Raw genomic sequence first — 19,197 nt, 5'->3', positions numbered from 1 at the left:
GTTACAGTAATGCTACCATAATTAGATGTTATATGAGGAAATGTAACAAGATATTATGTGGCCAAAGTAAAATCCTAACCTAAATAGCATTGTTAAAACGTAACACATGAAATAATATTGGAAATCACTTTTGGAACACTGCTAATGTTACAAGATGTCAGAATCATGCATAATGCAAGAGTGGAACTGCTTACAGAGTTTACACAAGAGAATTTAAACTTGCTTCCATGGACATGAGGAACTGTTCTTTGAAGCATGGGCTCTGATGAGATTCTGGCTGGCTCTAACGATATTCCAAGGGAATGTTCTCGTTCTATCTGATGCATATTTATTTATAGGGTGCTGAATGAAGGAGCATTCATACTACATGGCAGATTGCACCTTCACCATATTTTTCATTAATCACCTTTTCTTCAGCATCTTCACCATTGCTTTCTTATTGATCTGTTTTTTGAGCTCCCTTTGTGAATAAACCTACAATCACAAAATTACCCGTAGATCAATGTCAGCAAACGCATTCCTGCAAACACAACCTTTAACTCCTTTTCTCCCTCAACCTTCATTCCATTTCATCTCTTGGGCAAAGGCCTGAAAAAACAGATGATCCTCGTATTATTCCCTGAAGGGCAACAAATCCAGACCTTGCTAGGTTTACAAGGCTGAACATAAAGCCCGTCTCAATGACAATACTTTTTCTCTGCTGCTCAGATTTTAAGTCAAAAGGTCCTTCTTGCTCACTGTAACAATCCCCCGTGCTCTGCGTTAAAGACTATTGATCACATGTTGTTCTTTGTTGCCACATGCAGAGAAATCACCATCTCTGAATACATGAACCAAACACAAACATATTTATCCACACACTAACCTCTCTAATTTGGACATAATTAGAAAAAGGGCTATTTAATTAGTGAAAAGTCTTAAATTATAGATGGCTGATTACTTTTGAGTACATAAAGTAATAGCAGGAAATGACTAACAAAGTGTTGCCAAGTACAGGACCTGCCAGGCCTGTTTTAATGAATAGCTAAAGATCACTGAAATTAGCACATTAATTGTATGCATGTAAATTGCTTCTGCTAAGTGCATTAAAATGTTGTTCTCTTTGTAATCATGTTGAAATTATTTATTTGGTTAGTACACCCTTTTCATAATTATTCATGAAAGACAAAAAAAGTGAACTTCAACATAGTTCCTGCCTGAGTCCGAACACTATCATTTACAAACCTCCACATTTTACTATGCTTGCAAAGGAATCATGACTTAATTTTTAAAAATTCAACATACACATTTAATAAAGCCTTTCTTCAAGTTACCCATTTCCTTTCTTAGTGTCTTCCTTTCAGTGTCTTGTAGAGGGTAATATCTCAGACTCCAGGTCAAACTCCCTCACTGTGAATCCCTCTCTATCATTTAATAGCTATGTGACTTTGGGCACATTGCTAAATAACTCTGAACCTCAATTTTCTCATCTGCCCTACAGGATTGTTGTGAGGATTAAATGAAATGATGTTTTGAAAAGTATTCTTAAACTTCTATGATGATAAAATTCACCTGGGGCACTTGTTAAACCCAACTTTCCCAGGCTCCTTGTTCAACTACCCCAGGTGATTTTTTCCTCTGGGAAACAGTTTGGAAGCACCTGACTCATAGCAGCTTCTCTTCTGTCATATACTGTATACTGTATATTGCATTCGTGAGCCAAGAAAAACAAAGGAAAAATAAATGGAAGATATAAGGAACCAGAAAAGTCATCACAGTGTCCCTGCCAGCTTTTCCTTAAATGTGTCCAGGGCAGAGGCATTCACTCTCTTATAGAGAGTACTTTTCTCCACATTTGAACGGTTCCATTGGTTCAAAAGACAAATCTCTTATTGTGCAGGAACCTGTTTCTTTTGAAGTTTTATTCATTGTTCTTGCCTGATATTTGGAGCAATGTGGAACGAGTCGGCTTGTCTGTCCATTTGACAGCCATTCAAACATTAGAAGAACTCTCTTATCTCCTCTTGATCTTCTCTTTCCAGGCTAAATATACCAAATTCCTTCATCCATTATTGGTGATAGAACATGGTTTCTATAGTTCTCACAGTCTTGATCACCCTCCTCTGGAGCCAACTCGAGATTGTCAATTTTCCACTTAAAATATGCTTTGTGACAGAGTTGGACAGAATACCATACATTTCTGAACAAGATAGAATATAGGCAAACCACAGTTCTCTTAAAGATGCTTAAAATAAAGTATTTGAAAAGAATGATGTGCTTACAATAAAAGTTTCTGACCCCAGTTCTTTGGCTTACTGTGTGAGCGCGGACCAGTCATTTAACATTTCCAGAATCTTAAAGACCTTGTCTCTGAAACTGGGATAGCAATATTTCTCTGCCTACACACAGATCTCATAGGGTCGTTCAGAGAGTAAGACAGAAAACAAAGTGGCTTGAATGATTATGTGCTACTTTTATCACCAAGTCAACATTAAAACTGTATTCAAAATAATAAATCGTTATTAAAAACTAAGATATAATTTAAATACTGTTTTCTCCCTGTAAACTTTATGTTAAAAGTTTCTGAATTTGTATTTTCCAAAGTATGAAGCCTCCACATTTCAGTAACGATGCGGAGGAGATTCCAGCCAGATTTTTAAAATCTCTGAATTTGTTGTTAAAAGATAGATTGTTGTCTAATCAGGTTACTTTGTGCTATATTTGTGCAACCAAGTCTTTGAACTGAAATTCCAAACTAAAAAAAAAAAGCCTTATATGCTTCTAGGATGAGGGTCTATAGTCAGGACCCTGGACTTTACTATAAAATCGTAAAGACCTACCTGTTAGATCTGAAGAGAGAATTGGACACCACCCTCACCTCTTGTGACTTTTCTGGAGTTCTCTTCAGGAAGGAAAGTGAAGTTTGCAGAAATGTCCTATTTCTTAATTGATTTCGGAGATTTTTATTAACAGGATTTTCCTCTTTTTACTTTTCCAGTTGATGTGTTCTCAAGGTAAAGTTTAACATAAATGAGAAGTAACTCTGTCTTTCTTATAAAATATTTGGACTTAGATTAACGGGAGAAATAAAGTCATTATAAGTATGAAGATAGCCTTGCTGATGTTTTAAAATAATATTTAATTGCACAAACATGTGTTTTATATTTAATGATGAGAGAAAAAAGCAGCATACAAATCTATACATATATAGCATGATAACAGGTATGCAAAATATTTGTATGTTTGTGAATACTTATGTACGTAGAAAAACGAAGAACACTAGAAGGAAATAAACCAAAATATTAGAAGTGATTATCACTGGTTAGTGAGCTTACAAGTTTTCTTCTCTTTATACTTCCCTATATTTTATAAATTGCCTACAATGTGCATGTATTATTTTTATAATCATAAAAAAGGTAGCAAGAAAGTGAAAGAAAGAGCTTTGCTGCTAGGTGAAAAGTTGGTGTTTGTATTAGAAACGCAATTTCATGAATACATTTTTCACTAGTGCCAACTCCGGAAGTTGGGAAAAAGACCTTCTCTTATTCTTCCCCCCATTTCACTTCATCTGACATGTAGGAGTTTCTTTTAATGATAGATTTCACTGAGGGAAAGGCACCTGGGGTAACAATCAAGGGAGATTGCATTACACTGTGACAAAATCTTTAGAACCGCCTTTCTGTCTGGGCCATCAAACAGACTGAAAAAGGTGTAAATCCTTTCTGTTTTTTAAAGTAATTTTTAAGGAGACTTCTTACACATTGAGATACACATTTAATATTTTTAAACCTCTGGCCTATTTCCAAATAGGATTATCACTTCCACATTAATATTTCTGGTCTTTTATATATATTTAGGAAGTCAGGGCATTGGTACCTGCCCACTAGACTGAAAGCTCCATGACACTAGGAACCATGTTTCTTTGCTTGTTTGTCTGTAATTAATCTTTGTATCCTCGGCATCTAGCCTATGGCCTGATAACTTACTAAGTGCCAACAGAACAAGGTGGAAGCAAGCCCTTCAGCCAACTGACTAGGATACAGAACAAAGCTCTTTTCCCTTCTCCCTGAGGTGTCAGTACCCTGATGGACAGAGAAAACCTGAAGGACAAACCTCGTCAAAATGGAACCGAGTAGATCCTGCCAAAATATGGGCAAATAGGGGAGGAGCAGGTAGAGGAAGGCTGAGGAATCTGGCTGGAATCTCCTGCACGTCGTTACTGAAATATGAAGGCTTCATACTTTGGACAATACGTAGCAAAGAACATTGGTAAAGCTCCCTAGCTTGTTCTCCCCTCCCCACTTTTTAATTGAAAGGGATGGATTACAGATGACTGTATATTTACTCTAAAATGTTTCAGAAAGCATTGGGACAGTGCCCAGGCTGACAAAGTGACAAATGTCTGTGTCAGTAGGCCCCGCATCTGCAAGAAATGGAGACAGGGACTTTGGCATACAATATGAATGACCAGAACAGGTGAACAAAGCAAAGAGGGGACAGGTCTTGGGAACAATCAGCTTAATGTGACTTCAGATAGACCCCCCTGTTATTGAGTGAAACTCTGTAAACTTAGGACAGAGGTCAGGAATGGCCTTTGGGTTTGGGGTGAGGGGAAGGGCAGACGTATGTCAAGTAGCTAAGAAAAGCTGTTGGGACATTTGGCTTGAGGAGGCTGAGAGAAGAGGTGGATGGTGTGACATGGTGCTAAGAGGCCTTAGCTGGCTGACCTAAAATAATAAAGCAAGCCACCTTTATGATGATGATGATGATTTAATATTTATTATTATTCCTCTCTTTTGAGGGAAAGCAAGAAAAGACAACTTGGTAACCACTACATACCTTCAATTTGCTGACATGCATATAACATGTGTTCAAAGACTTCCCTTCATGCAGTAAAGCTGTGGAGATTCTTATGTCTTCAGTTACTGGTTGGAGTGTGTGAGGATCCAAATGACTCATTATGAAAAAGAACATTATGGAGAACTGAGTTCCTAAAGCTGGAGTTTCAAGAGAAATACCACTTTTGTTCCCTAGTAGTGACAGAAGGAGCAAGCATTTGAGGTGCAACTTTAACAGGCCTTAGGGAGTCAGCGCCTTTACCTAAAGTAGTGCCTCAAATGGTAAGAGTTTATAATGCAGGGAGAAACTTGAGAAAAATATGAATAGAGGCTTCTGAACCTCTTCTACCTGGATAATCTCAACAGCTCCATGTTAAGGCTGTATATGGTTTTCAAGAGATTCTCTATCATCTCTGGAGAGACTTGGACACAGGAGGGCCAAATTATCCTTATTCAATGCCTAATCTATTCCAGGCATTAGGAATCCTTTTGAACTAAAGTCACCAAACAGCAGCTTTGTGCTAGTCAAGCCAGATCTTTGAAATCTCAGCCTTCTGTCCTGGATCATTTCCCTCCCTGGAGCTGGCTGTAAATCTGTCACTCTCCTTCTACCAGATCCTACCCACTGTCTCTAGATTAACTTTCTCAAAACACTGTTTTCATCATATTGCTTTATTTTCCCCTTCTGCAGTAAGTAAACCTTAATGGCTTCTTATGGAGCACTGGGTCTCAAGATGTTCTTGAACCAGTCCCATGAGCATTACCTGGTAAGTTGTGAGAAATGTAAATTTTGGGGCCCTACCCCAGACCTACTGCACACCTGTAATCCCAGCACTTTGGGAGGCCGAGGTGGGTGGATCACGAGGTCAGGAGATGTAGACCATCCTGACTAATATGGTGAAACCTTGTCTGTACTTAAGAATACAAAAAAAGAGCCTGGCGTGGTGGCACACGCCTGTAGTCCCAGCTACTTGGGAGGTTGAGGCAGGAGAATCACTTGAACCTGGGAGATAGAGGCTGCAGTGAGCCGAGATCGGGCCGCTGCACTCCAGTCTTGGGGAGAGAGCAAGACTCCATCTCAAAAAAAAAAAAAAATTTTTGCTGGTAGGGCCCAGTGATTTGTTTAACAAACCCAGCTGTGTACTAGAGTTTGAGAACCACTGCCATAGAGAGCTCTTCAACTTAACATTCAAAGCACTCTCCTCTCTGCTGTCTTACAACACTTGCCTCTTGTATTGCCAATTGTATGGCACTTATTCATCCTGTCATATGTTATTATTATTTTGTTTGTATAATCTGATGTCTCCTTCAGAATTATAAACTTCTTGAGATATTGGTCTGTGTGTTTTCTTAACTATAAAATCATAAAGCTAGAAAGGACTTGGAAAAGCAACCCCTGAATTTTGCAAACTTTTGAACAGTACCATGCATATAGTGGACATTCAATTAACATTTGTTGAATGAAATAACATGCCCACAGAGGCTCCTGAGGTGAATTGAGACTGCCGAGACTTCAGTGTCATCATCTTAATTTAGATCATTGCTTTGGACACCCTCCAAGGGTTTGTGAATACCTGGGGAAAGCCTTGGATGCCATTGCCAGCTTTTCCCTCATGGTCTTTGCATGGGCTTTGGAATTTTCTTACTGAATGCAAGGCAGTGTGGTGGTTTGAGATACAAATAGCAGAGCATTTGAATTGAGAAGAAAATACAAACAAAAGCAACATTGGTGTTTTTATCTTATTGCTGCTTTGAGACTTGACATGAAGTATGAATCCATCATACACAAGAAATATATCTTGCCTGGATATCTAAAGCATAAATAAAAATTAATTGCAGCATGCAGCTGTTAATTATCAGGCTTTGGAGCATTCCAGAAGCAGTTGCTCATGAATACTTATTCAGCTAAATATCACTTGCTCATTAGGACATGCCGACGTTGGCTCTGAAGATACTTGCCAGTTGTTGATTCTTGTTGCTTCTGTATAGTCTAGGGGTCTAGTCTGCCAGTGGTCTGGCTGTTACATTTTAGGGGTAGGCCGTCACAACAGAAATGGGCATGTGTGGCTTATGAAACTAATCCTTCTTCATCTTATGAGTGTTCATACCAAAAGAGGAGATCCTTGACTTCCAAGGATGGCTATGTGGTGATTCTTCTCCAAAATGAATTGGGCCATGGGTATGACAGACATTTTGTGTGTGCATGCCACTTTGTGGAAGGCAGTAACACATAGTGGTGTGCTAAATACATTAATAACTTTGATATTGCATTTTTATTTTTAGGGTTCAATGCTTTAGGGCCGCATTAGAAGATGTTGCTCTCAGAAGAACGAAAAAACTTGAAAAATGTATTTATTGTTTTTTAGAGAGAGGACAGGGCCAAAAGACATCTTTGTATTTCAGAGATGAGAAGAAATTCAGAAAGGTGATTCATTTTCATAGGTTAAATTTATACACTAATGAAAAGGAGAGAAAAATAGGAAAAGGGTTACTTTTATTTTTCATCTTCTGTGGACAGTGGACTGAGCAGCAGAAATAACCTATCTTGTTAGTATAGGTCAAATCCATTAAAGCAAACGTACATGAATTTTCTTGATTATATGTTCAACTGTTGTACTGAGATTTGATTTAAATAAGAGTGCTGCTACTTGTTGCTTAGAAAGTTTCAGGGTAATTATGTTGATTACAAAATTGGAACCATGGGTCTGGTTTTCCTGATCTTGTTATTGTCAAGTCCTTCCTAGTTTCCAGTCTCTGCAGACCTCTGCTTACCATGACTTCAGCCTGTTCACTCAGCCTTCTAAGCTCCCTGTGGCCAGGCTTTACCTGGGAGAGGAGACATTTAAGGAGTTCCAATCCAACACTTTTGTTCCTTAGCATCAAGTTAGTTTGGCTTCTGGTCTGCCGTTGGCTTTTGCTGTAATTTCTAGAGTCATGTATGTCTCTCATTCCTTGGATTCAGTGTCTACCTTATGCTGAAGTTCTCATACCTGCATTCTTCTCCCATTACCCAGAATTGAGTTCCTGTTTTAAAAGTTTGCCAGGTCTGCCCAGGTCCTCTGAGAACACCTAAGACCCAACATTACATTTGCTGTTCTTTCTCTCAGCCACCGGGGTCCAGCTCCTGCTCCACAGTCGGACTGTGGCTCTACTATTGTAGATAAGGCTTTCTGATGCTGCCTGCCTGAATTTTGGGACACGTTTAGCTGCTTCTTGGCACCAAGCCGTGCTTTCGTATTGAGTGAACTTCTGCTCTTTCATGTTTGCCTCCTGTTACCAATTTCCTGGCTGCATTATCAATCCTTGTGTTCTGCCATATTCTTCAGATACTTTGTTCTGCTTGCCAGACTGGACATCCTCCCAGCACCTGCAACTGAGCCATCCCCTCTGATGGGTAGGTCTAGTTTCAGGTCCCAGTTTCTTCCCTCGTGACCTGACCCGGCAGGTGTCTGGTTTACCAAATTCAACAAATGTAAAACATGCCCTTCTAAATGTTTGTTTTAAATACAATCATTTAATCATTTGTGTTTCAATTAGGTTTACATTTAAAGAATTACTCCCATACTTTTTATTACTCTATGTAGATTGTGGAAATTGTTGCCTTTCCCTATCTGCAGTTCTTTTAAGTAGTAACATGCAAATGAACCTCACTTTTAATTGAAATTCTGAGAAAAGTTCTTAGGGTAACTTTACGTTTAAGGGTGCTTTAATTTGAGTGAATTGTGCCTATTTATGGCCTGATGTCCAAGGCAGAAACCCTGGGCCTAATTATTGTACTTATTTACCACTCTCAATTATATTCTAGATATGAGGAGTTGAAGAGCAAGAAAAGAAAAAGCAAAGCAAATATATGTGTGCATGAGTGAGGGGGTGTGTGTGTGTGTGTGTGTGTGTCTTGTGTTGAGACTGAAGGGAAGGTAAGGGCAGGGGAAAACACCTCTGTTCACTTGACAAATGTAAAAGGGATCCCTGTTAATATAACCCTATCACTGATGTGAGTACTTATTATAGTGTTTCAGGCAGTGCACTAATAAGAACTGGGGTTACTTCATTTAATTCCAATTAAATAGTTACTAATTTTATTCCTACTTCACATGTGGGAAAGCTGAGGTTCGGAGAGGTTAATTTACCTGAGTTCACACGGAAAATAATTGCTGAATCAGGAATTTGGACCCCTTTGGTGTGACTCTAAATTTGAGTCATTCAGATTATACTGCTTTCCTCTTCTTTAGTATGATGTTTCCAGATTATTCTTGTGTAACCTGAGAAGTGATCGGGAATATGGAGGAAAATAAGTGACACTAACTAGTTATAGTAACATTTACTAGTTAAATTCTCTAAGGGTTTTTGCATACAGTATCTGCTTTATTTTCAGAAAATAATGAAGTAAATGATATTGTCTTCATTTAGGAGGTCAAAACAGAGACTCAGAAACATTAAATAGCTCCATATTGTTGTGTGTAGCTGTAGTTTCTTCATTTGACTCTTGTTTACTATTCCTCTGTGAAAGTCTGCTACAGTATCCTGACAATGGACATCTGATTTTTCTCCAGGTTTTTGCTATTGTAATAGTACCACTATGAACACTTATATGCATACTTCTAGTGCATATTTTGCAAAATTTTTTGTCAGCTACACACCTTAGAGTATGTGTGTTTAAAATGCTAGTTTAAAGCAATAAATTAAAAAAGAGGGCCATGCATGGACCAGTGGCCAGAGGGTGTCATAAACCAGTGATTTTGATTAAATGAATTCTATGAACTAAGGTAAAAAATAAATATCTGTAAACCTGAGACCTCATTTTTCTCCCCCAAAAGCAATCACTTGACTTAGTGACTTATCTAGGGCAACAAAATGGTAGAGCTGGTTCTAACCCCCAGTTCTGTAATTACAGACAATTCTTAGGCCTGTCCCACTTTAACACATGAACATTATTCTCTCTATTCTACCTGGGTGCCCTGAGAACTATAAACTTCACAGGTTCAGAGGAGAGATTACACACCACTGAGTTGCCAGTCCGTTTTTGAGAAGAGATTTGGTTTTGAGAAATTACTCCAGAGTGTTTATATTGCTTCACCTGTGGGCCTGTGTGCTGTTAAGCTTGAAATGAAAAGAATGACTCTGTGGTTTAGTTTTATGAGGGAACCAAAGTCATAGAGTTATGATCCAGTGCATACAACATTGAAGGATCACAATTTAAAGTCCAATAATTCTTGCCATTTGTCTTCACAAGAGGATCTCAAAGAGTTTTATGAGAAATTATAGACTAAGAATTTGGGAGAGTTATGTTCAATTTATGGTTAAAAAAGGAAGTGCTAAAGTTTTCTGGAATGCTGCAAGGCTGTCATTAGAAAAGGCATGAAGAGAGCCTAGGATCATTGACTCCTTGGCTAGGAACCCTGGCAGGATTAAATGCAACCAAACAATTCAGTGATTCTGAATGACTTCAGCTTTCTTTGAGTGGCAATTTTGCTTTTCTTGGGGCCCTACTAATTGAAGGAAAGCATAGAGGAGCCAGAGTAAATTGACTCTTCAGAACCTTGAAGAAATATTGTGGTGGTCATATTAATACAGCTTTTGTAATGTATTCTCTTTCTTTTTTTTTTTTGAGGCGGAGTCTCGCTCTGTCCCCCTGGCTGGAGTGCAGTGGCGCAGTCTCAGCTCACTGCCAGCTCCGCCTCCCGGGTTCCCGCCATTCTCCTGCCTCAGCCTCCTGAGTAGCTGGGACTACAGGCGCCCGCCACCTCGCCTGGCTAATTTTTTGTATTTTTAGTAGAGACAGGGTTTCACCGTGTTAGCCAGGATGGTCTCGATCTCCTGACCTTGTGATCCGCCCGCCTCGGCCTCCCAAAGTGCTGGGATTACAGGCGTGAGCCACCACGCCCAGCTGTATTCTCTTTCTGATTGGTTTTTTTTTTTTCTCTCTTTATTGGGAATTTTAAGGACTGCAATGGCATGAGCCAACAGAGATTTTTAAATAGCACAAATATAAATGGTTATTCTAAATTATATTTGGAAGAAACTCTACTTGAGGTATTTCAGTTAGTAAATAAAGAAACCAAATTAATATAGGCTATTTTAAGAATAAATATGGAATGCTATAAAACTTTGGTGATCTGTATACTTTCTGGTGGCTGGCCAATAGAATTTTTAATTGAATTACCACAGAAAATTCAGCACAAAATATTATCAGATTTAACCACCCACTCAGTACGTTATTTGTTACTGTTTTATTAGGCTAAATCAAAGGTTATAGCATCTCATCTTCTGCATTGATTTTCAGCCCAGAGGGATAAAGTTTTAAGCAAGGACTTAATAAAAGGATAATACTCAATTATTTTATTTAGAAAAGTAAAACTATTTTATGACTACTTTATATGTGCATTCCTAGCCTTTAAATAGTTAGACAACTTCATTGGCATTCACATTCTGGAGCTTTGTAACTAGTCTGAGGTTGAACCTGGGAGGGGAGGTGCTGGGTGCAGAGGTCCTCATGGAGAAAAGACCTGCTGGCAAATCCAATGTCAAACATACCCACATTTCAGGCATATAGCCTTTGGCTATGTTCTCTGAAAAGCCCCAAGATGGTGGACAGCTTGGCTGGAGTTTACAAAATTCCCCAGATAATCATTTCAGAATCCATGCATCTTAAATTGTACTTACATTGGTCATTGTAAGTGGTTAGAAATTCCTCTTTTTTTACTTATTTTGTGTCAGTGTGCCTCATCTTGCAGCTGTTCTCAGAGTGCAGTCTCTAGACCAGTAGCATTACCCAGGAACTTGTTAGAAATTCAAATTCTCAGATTTTTGTTGGCTGCATACATGTCTTCTTTGGCGAAGTGTCTGTTCCTATCCTTCACCCACTTTTCGATGGGGTTGTTTGTTTTTTTCTTGTAAATTTGTTTAAGTTCCCTGCAAATTCTGGATATTAGACCTTTATCAGATAGGTAGATTGCAAAAATTTTCTCACCTTCTGTAGGTTGCCATTTCACTCTGATGATAGTTTCTTTTGCTGTGCAGAAGCTCTTTAGTTTAATTAGATCTCATTTGTCAATGTTGGTTATTGTCGCAATTGCTTTTGGTGTTTTAGTCATGAAGTCTTTGGTCATGCCTATGTCCCGAATAGTATTGTCTAGGTTTTCTTCCAGGGTTTCTATGGTTTTGAGTTTTACATTTAAGTCTTCAATCCATCTTGAGTTAATTTTTGTATAAGGAGTAAGAAAGGGGTCCAGTTTCTGTTTTCTGCATATGGCTCATCATCACTGGTCATTAGAGAAAGCAAATCAAAACCACAATGAGATATCATCTCATGCCAGTCAGAATGATGATTATTAAAAGTCAGGAAACAATAGATGATGGCGAGGCTGTGGAGAAATAGAAACACTTTACACTGTTGGTGGGAGTATAAATTAGTTCAACCATTATGGAAGACAGTGTGGCAATTCTTCAAGGACCTAGAACTAGAAATACCATTTGACCTAGCAATCCCATTACTAGGTATATGCGCAAAGGATTATAAATCATTCTACTATAAAGACACATGTACACATATGTTTATTGCAGCACTATTTACAATAGCAAAGACTTGGAACCATCCCAAATGCTCATCAATGATGGACTGGATAAATAAAATATGGCACATATAAACCATGGAATACTATGCAGCCATAAAAAAAAGAATGTGATCATGTCCTTTGCAGGGACATGGATGAAGTTGGAAGTCATCATTCTCAGCAAACTAACACAAGAACAGAAAACCGAACACCACATGTTCTCACTCATAAGTGGGAGTTGAACAATGAAAACACATGGACACAGGGAGGGGAACATCACACACCGGGGCCTCTCAGAGGGTGGAGGGCAAGGTGTGGGAGAGCATTAGGGCAAATACCTAACGCATGCAGGGCTTAAAACCTAGATGATGGGTTTATAGGTGCAGCAACCACCATGGCACATGTATACTTATATAACAAACCTGCACATTCTGCACATGTATCCCAGAACTTAAAGTAAGAGAAAAAATCAAAACAAACAAACAAAAAGAAATGCAAATTTTATTGGATCAGGACCTACAGAATCAGAAACACTAGGGATGGAGCCCAATGATGTGTTTTAAAAGCCCTCCATGTGATTCTGATGTCTGCTACATTAGAAAACAACTATTTAAATTATGCTGATGAGTGTAAGCTTTTTGATAACCATCTTGAAGAGCTCCTATTCCAGTGTCTGATTCATGGTAGACTCTCAGTGTTACCCTGAAAATGGAAGATGCACTTAATTTGTAATGCAACAATCTGTGATGTTTACTATTATATTTTAGTGTCTCTCTCTCTCTCTCTCTCTCTATATATATATATATATTTTTTTTTAACTGTCTACTCAGGAATGAATAGTTGTCCTCACAGATTATTCATTTTCTTTTCCTTTGAGACTAGCTTTTCAGCTTTTCATTTAATATGAAAAAGGTCATCTTCAAAGAAAATGGTTGTTTGATGCTTCAGTTATTTAATTCTCTAATGAGTCACTGAGTAGCAGAGTTGGTTCATGCCAATCATTTCTTTCCCATTAAAGAAGGAAAGTTACTTCATTGTCAATAATGATTAGTGAATTTTTCCTCTAGTCTCTACTTCAGTACCATTCAAAACTTCAGTGGCCAAAAATTTGTTGTTTCAGACTTCTAAGTCGGCTTTGAGTCTGCTTAAGCAGCCAATTCATCCAAGGGCTGTGAACCTCTCAGCTTTGCCTAAGGTAATAGATGAAAATGGGGAAAAAAAAATTCACAAAGAAAGTTGAAGTGCAACAGGTTTGGGGAGACAAAGGGACTCAGATTATGATGTGAATTCATATGTTTTATAAACCCAATTATTTCTAATGTGTGAAATCCAGGGAAATTATGTGCTCCAGACTCAGCGAGATTCATGTAGTACAAACCTCTTTTGCATCTTGTCAGGTAAAAGATCCATGTGGTTTGAATAGCATCCTTGCATGTCAGTACATCTAGTCCTTGGGGAAGAGGTTCCTCAGGATAGGGACACCAAACAATGGGTATGTGTTCTCTGGGGATGAGATAGCTGATTCTGGGTTAAAAACTGAAAACCCAGGGATCATTGAGATTTCAGGGAGGCTCCACATGGACCAGCATAGGGAGGTAGGGATGGCCATAGCATGCTGAGAATCTACCAGGAATACAGAGAAATCTGGTAAGGCAGGAAGGAAGTGGACCTGCAGGGGAGCCAGGGGTCTGAATGACCAAAGGACCTCCTTAGGCAGCATTCCTTATTCATATGATTCTAATAGGTAGGTGGGTAGAATAATGCTTCTAGGATAGAATTGGACTGAGTGGTGTTATCCACTACCTGAGCAGCTCTTTTCTGAGTACCTAACCAGACCTATTCAGCTTTGTCCTCCTCAGACAGAGGCCCAGATAAAGGGGAGAATTCGTCCCTAGAGCCCAGGTTCTGGGAGGCAGTCTATAAAAATTTGCATTTTGAAGTCCACAAACATTGACTGAATGCCCTCCTGGTGCCAAGCACCATGGAGATGCTAGGGATCAAGTAATTAGAGAGTTCCTGCCCTCAGGGAACTCCAGGCCTTATGAAGGTGATAGATATTTAAACACCTTATTATAATTCAGTCGAATGGTATCTTTAGGGACAGAAAGTTATGCAAGAATATAAATCAATTTTTTTCTGCCTGAAGAAGTCAGCTAAGTTTTCTTAGAAATGATAATATAGGTAGGCCAGGTAGTGAAGCGGGGCAAGGACATGGCAGGTTAAAGGATGAATGTTTAAAGAAGTATGGTGCTCTCAGGAAATGGCAAGCTGTCTGTTTCTGCAGCAGCATAAGATACCTGAGGGTGAGTGGTAGAGTTGAAGTTGGGCAGATGGCATGGAATCAGATCATCAAGGACCTGCAGGGAGCAGAGCTTTAGTCAGAGGAGTCACATGATCAGATTTCTTTTAGAAAGATACATTCTAGCTCTTTTATGGAGGGTGGATTCCAGAGAACAGAGGCCAGACTCAGAGTAGAACCTTGTAAAAGTACGCTTGAAGCATGATGCAGGCCTAACTCAGGGCTATTGCTAAGCTGATGGAGAAGCCAGGTTGACTTTTTGAAGCTTGAATTTGTTATGTTGACTCCCTTTTTAGTCCTATCTCCACCTCTTTGGGGGTTTCTGTGGTTGACGCTCTTGTAGTTGCTCTTTATAGAGGGAACAGAGAGAAGGTGAGCCAGCATTCTCTCATATTACATGGGCCTTTTTCCCTCTCAGAGATTTTACCAAACTTTCCTCACAGTGTTAAACTAAACCCAATTACTAATATAAAGAATTTCATGTTAATATATTAGTAAATAAATTCGGTCTTTTGATACCATGTTTTGTGGCAGGTAATTATAACTGAAGTGGCCTACATCAAATGTATTAATTCATTCATGAAACTTTCATTGATATTTGCAATATGAAGGCACTGTTGGCTTCACTGAAGGGTAACAAAAAAGCACTGAATATCATCCTCTGGCAGAAATTGCCAGGCCTGCTTTATTCTCTATAGCCACAAGCCAACGAACTTTCTCAAAGCATTTGGTTCATTTATTCACTAATCCTTCAATTTATAAGTCAACAAATATTTGTTCAGCATTTACTATGTGAAGGCAAATTAATGGCATGAGGTGAGGAACACATTAGAGGTGGAGTAAAAATAGAACAGAAAGTTCAAGGTGGACTTCAAAGTTCTCAGAAATTCCCAAATTTAAAAATACTCTCAAGACTTTGGGCAACTTAATCTTTAATACTCTGACGACTTTTGTTATTAAAGAGCGTCTTGGTTTAAGAAGTAAAGTTTTAGCTTCTTTGATAACCTAGGAATCACATCTCTGTTTTCATGTTTCTCTGATAGTTACTTGAAACTTTGATCCCTGGACTCTGCAATGTGGAGCCATATTCACAGGTCACAGTAATTTTGAAAGATGAGCAAAGAAAGTATTTTCCATTATCTATCTGTAGGTTTTTCTATTGCTTAAAAAGAGACTAAATAGCATGGTTTTCTAGGCAAGTGTGATAGAAAATGTGGAGCCTAACTCCCCTCCGTCATCCTTTTAAAGGCCAATCTATGAATTTGTTTGAAAATTGTCCAATTTCAGAATTTAGCTAACTAGTTGTTTAAATGACTAAGGGTCATCAGAGAGCATAGAAGTATTATTTGCCCAGGCATATTTTGACCTCTTCTTTGACAGCCCTTCTTTTCATTGAAGAAACATTCTTTCTCATTCTAGTCTTCTGCTCTTTTGTTGAAAGAGAACTTGCTGGGAGTTAGGTGACTTGACTTCTGATCTCAATTTTGTGGCTAACTAGTTGTAGGACTTTAGACCAGAGGTTGTCAAACTATAGCCTGCAGGCCAAATCTTGACCACCATCTGTTTGGGAAAATAAAGTTTTATTGGCGCACAGCTATGACTATTTGTTTACTCATTGTTTACGAATGCTTTCTTGCTATAACACTGAGATGAATACTTCTGATAATACCATATGGCCCACAGAACTTCCAATATTTACTGCCTGGCCCTTTACAGAAAAGATTTACCAACCTCATCTTCAGGCAAGTCACTCTATCACTTGAGCCTCATCTTTCCCATCTGTAAAATTTGGGAGTTGGACTAGGTTGTTCCCAGGGCTCATGTCCTCTTTACATTGTTACTCTAGAACTCTTCTTACAGAGCAGTGTCATCTCACGTCAGTCATTTTATACTGGGACGTAAACCTATTCATATTTTTATTCATTCAATTTACTAAGCTCCTAATACCAGAGTGGAACACGAAGTCTAAGAGCATCCCTGCCTTTGAGAAACTTATAATCTGGTTAGAAGATATAGCTACAAGGTTTCAAACTTAAATTAAAATAGAAGGTAATAAGGGATAACATACCAAATTAAGTGATAATGTTTAAAAGATTTTAGAGGAGAAATATCTTTATGGACTGACATGATTAGGGAAATATCTGTAGGGGAGAGTGAGATTTTATATTTTTTTACACTCATCTTCATAGCCCTGTAAAATACTGGATTCAGTGTCCCTGTAAAGCAGTAGTTTTCAAATTTTAGGATGCATAAAAATCACCTGAATTAGTAGGAAAAAAAATGCAAATTCCTTACATCCGGCTTTCAAGATTCCAAGTAGGTCTGGGGTACTGCTTATAAATGAGTATTTTCACAAACACCCTGGATAATTCTGATACACATTCTGATAAGTTGTTAAATATATTACTACCCAGGAATTTATGATGTTTGGTAGAGTTTTTGTGAACTGTGGTTATGTGTGACTAGAAGGGACTCCATTGTCCATGGAGTAAGTACTTCAATGACTCTCTTTTTAGGAAATGTGAGATCTCTTCGGCCAAGAAGAACAACCTGAGGACTCTATTTCTGGAAGTAATTGAACTCCTTTAGTAAGTCCAGAGGAGAAATCTGAGATCGGTACGTCTTTTGTATCTATGATAGCTAAGGATACATCACCTGAAAGATTCACTGTACTTACTACTTCCTTCAGCATTTGACTCTTGGTCCTTGTGAGCTCCTTGTTCCTGCAAAGTTGGCTGGGGTCACCATAGTCAATCAAAAAAATCCATCAATGACAGAGATAGGGAATCTCCAATCTCTATCCCAAGACATGTTCTCGATGACTTGAGCACATCAACAGAAGCTCTGGATGCAGAAGAGAGATTTTATCTATGGGAAAATGACCCTCTGAAAAGAAGTGTGAGATCATCAAAAAAGCCATTGGAGGGGACACCTGGGAGTCATGTGGCTGAGGTTTCACAAATCCCACCATGCTTCCAGTCCAGAGGAGAAATCTAGACCCACTTCCTGAAAAGTATAGGCATCATAAGAAGGCCACAAGGACAAAAAGAAAGAGGAAGGAGAAAATGGAGGCCCAGTGCCCCCCTGTTCCTCCAACACCTTCAACACCACCACAAAGTGAAGAAGATGAGGCTGTAGACAAAAAGCCAACTCTACTCAGTGCCCAGGAAGATAATCCTGACCTTCTCCATGAAGTAGGGGTGGCAAAATCCTGGGATTGTCACTCTTCCATAGGAAAAATAATGACAGCTCTTCACCTGGAGTAGGAAGAATTGGGGGTAAGGAGCTTGAGAAACAAACTGGGATCATTGGTCCCAGACAGAACATACAAGAATTGGTGGCTTGGAACGGTGGCTCATGCCTGTAATGCCAGCACTTTGGGAGGCCGAGGCGGGTAGATCACGAGGTCAGGAGATTGAGACCATCCAGGCTAACATGGTGAAACTCTGTCTCTACTAAAAATACAAAAAATTAGCCGGGCGTGGTGGCAGGCGCCTGTAGTGCCAGCTACTCAGGAGGCTGAGGCAGGAGAATTGCTTAAACCCGGGAGGCAGAGCTTGCAGTGAGCTGAGACTGCGCCACTGCACTCCAGCCTGGGTGACAGAGCAAGACTCCATCTCAAAAAAAAAAAGGCTTGGCTCAGAGAGTCATGTCCTTTTTCCTTTTTGCACATGGTTGTTGTCTTTGAGGGCTTTGAACTTATTTATTTTACTTACAGGACAGATTACAGTGTCTGCAGGAAGAGGGTTCCAGTGTGATGCATCAGGAATGTCAGATCGAGTCCTGAGAGCTCTCAGTGGCTCAGAAGCCCAGGCCCTCTTCTCCTGCAGTGACATCCTCGGCATAACCACCATTCTGCTCTAGCAGTTTCCTAAGCTGTGTCTGCCAGACCTTCTCAAGGTCTAGAAGCAGAAGGTGCCCAGAAGAAAGGGTAACAACCAGGCTGAGGCAGGAGGTGATGCTGAGGTCCTGAGACCTGGCCAGGCAAAATCAGCGCTGAGCCTCAGCAAAACGTGTAGCCACTTGAAATTGATACAACTTTCCTTTGTGTTTAGTTTTATGGTTCTCTCTGTATGTCATTGTTCCTCTTAGTTGAGTTTTTGCCTGTCAAAGAGATAGAGAACTGCTTTTATGCTGAGATCCTCAAGCCAAAACCCACAGTAAAAGCAAAGTAAAACTTTGAGGCTTTCAACTTTTACTCCGTGGTGGAATTACTTCCTACTTCCTTCCCATTAGGTTGAAGGTGTGATTCTCTCTGGAGAAAGTTGTTCCCAAAATTCATGTGTATTTCACTCAGGATTGAAGTGATACAATTTCATCATTTTCGGTAGTGTTTCCTGATACCAGCAACCAAATGGAGACCTTTCATGTCCAACTTCTTTCATTTTCTCTTACCTTCGACTACAGATTCATTTTGTATTCTTCTTCACTATTTTGTTGAAATTCTGCCACCTTTTTTTTTTTTTTTTTTTTTTTGAGACAGAGTCTCACTCTGTTGCCCAGGCTGGAGTACAGTGTATGATCTTGG

The 19,197-nt window shown here is 39.2% G+C and overlaps 1 pseudogene across 1 annotated transcript in view; it reads left to right on the top strand.

The window, feature by feature from the left end:
- Positions 1-18,845, top strand: part of LOC105534553 — a 178,714-nt pseudogene extending 159,869 nt beyond the window's left edge. The window contains exons 3-4 of the transcript XR_001005299.1: positions 17,186-17,863; positions 18,388-18,845. The product of XR_001005299.1 is annotated as an uncharacterized LOC105534553 (transcript). The remainder of the gene's footprint in view (positions 1-17,185; positions 17,864-18,387) is intronic.
- Positions 18,846-19,197: the final 352 nt, after the last annotated feature.

Source organism: Mandrillus leucophaeus, unplaced genomic scaffold (genome assembly GCF_000951045.1).
Source record: "Mandrillus leucophaeus isolate KB7577 unplaced genomic scaffold, Mleu.le_1.0 Scaffold1365, whole genome shotgun sequence".
NCBI classification, from domain to species: domain Eukaryota; kingdom Metazoa; phylum Chordata; class Mammalia; order Primates; family Cercopithecidae; genus Mandrillus; species Mandrillus leucophaeus.
This window is presented reverse-complemented; position numbering and strand designations above follow the sequence as displayed.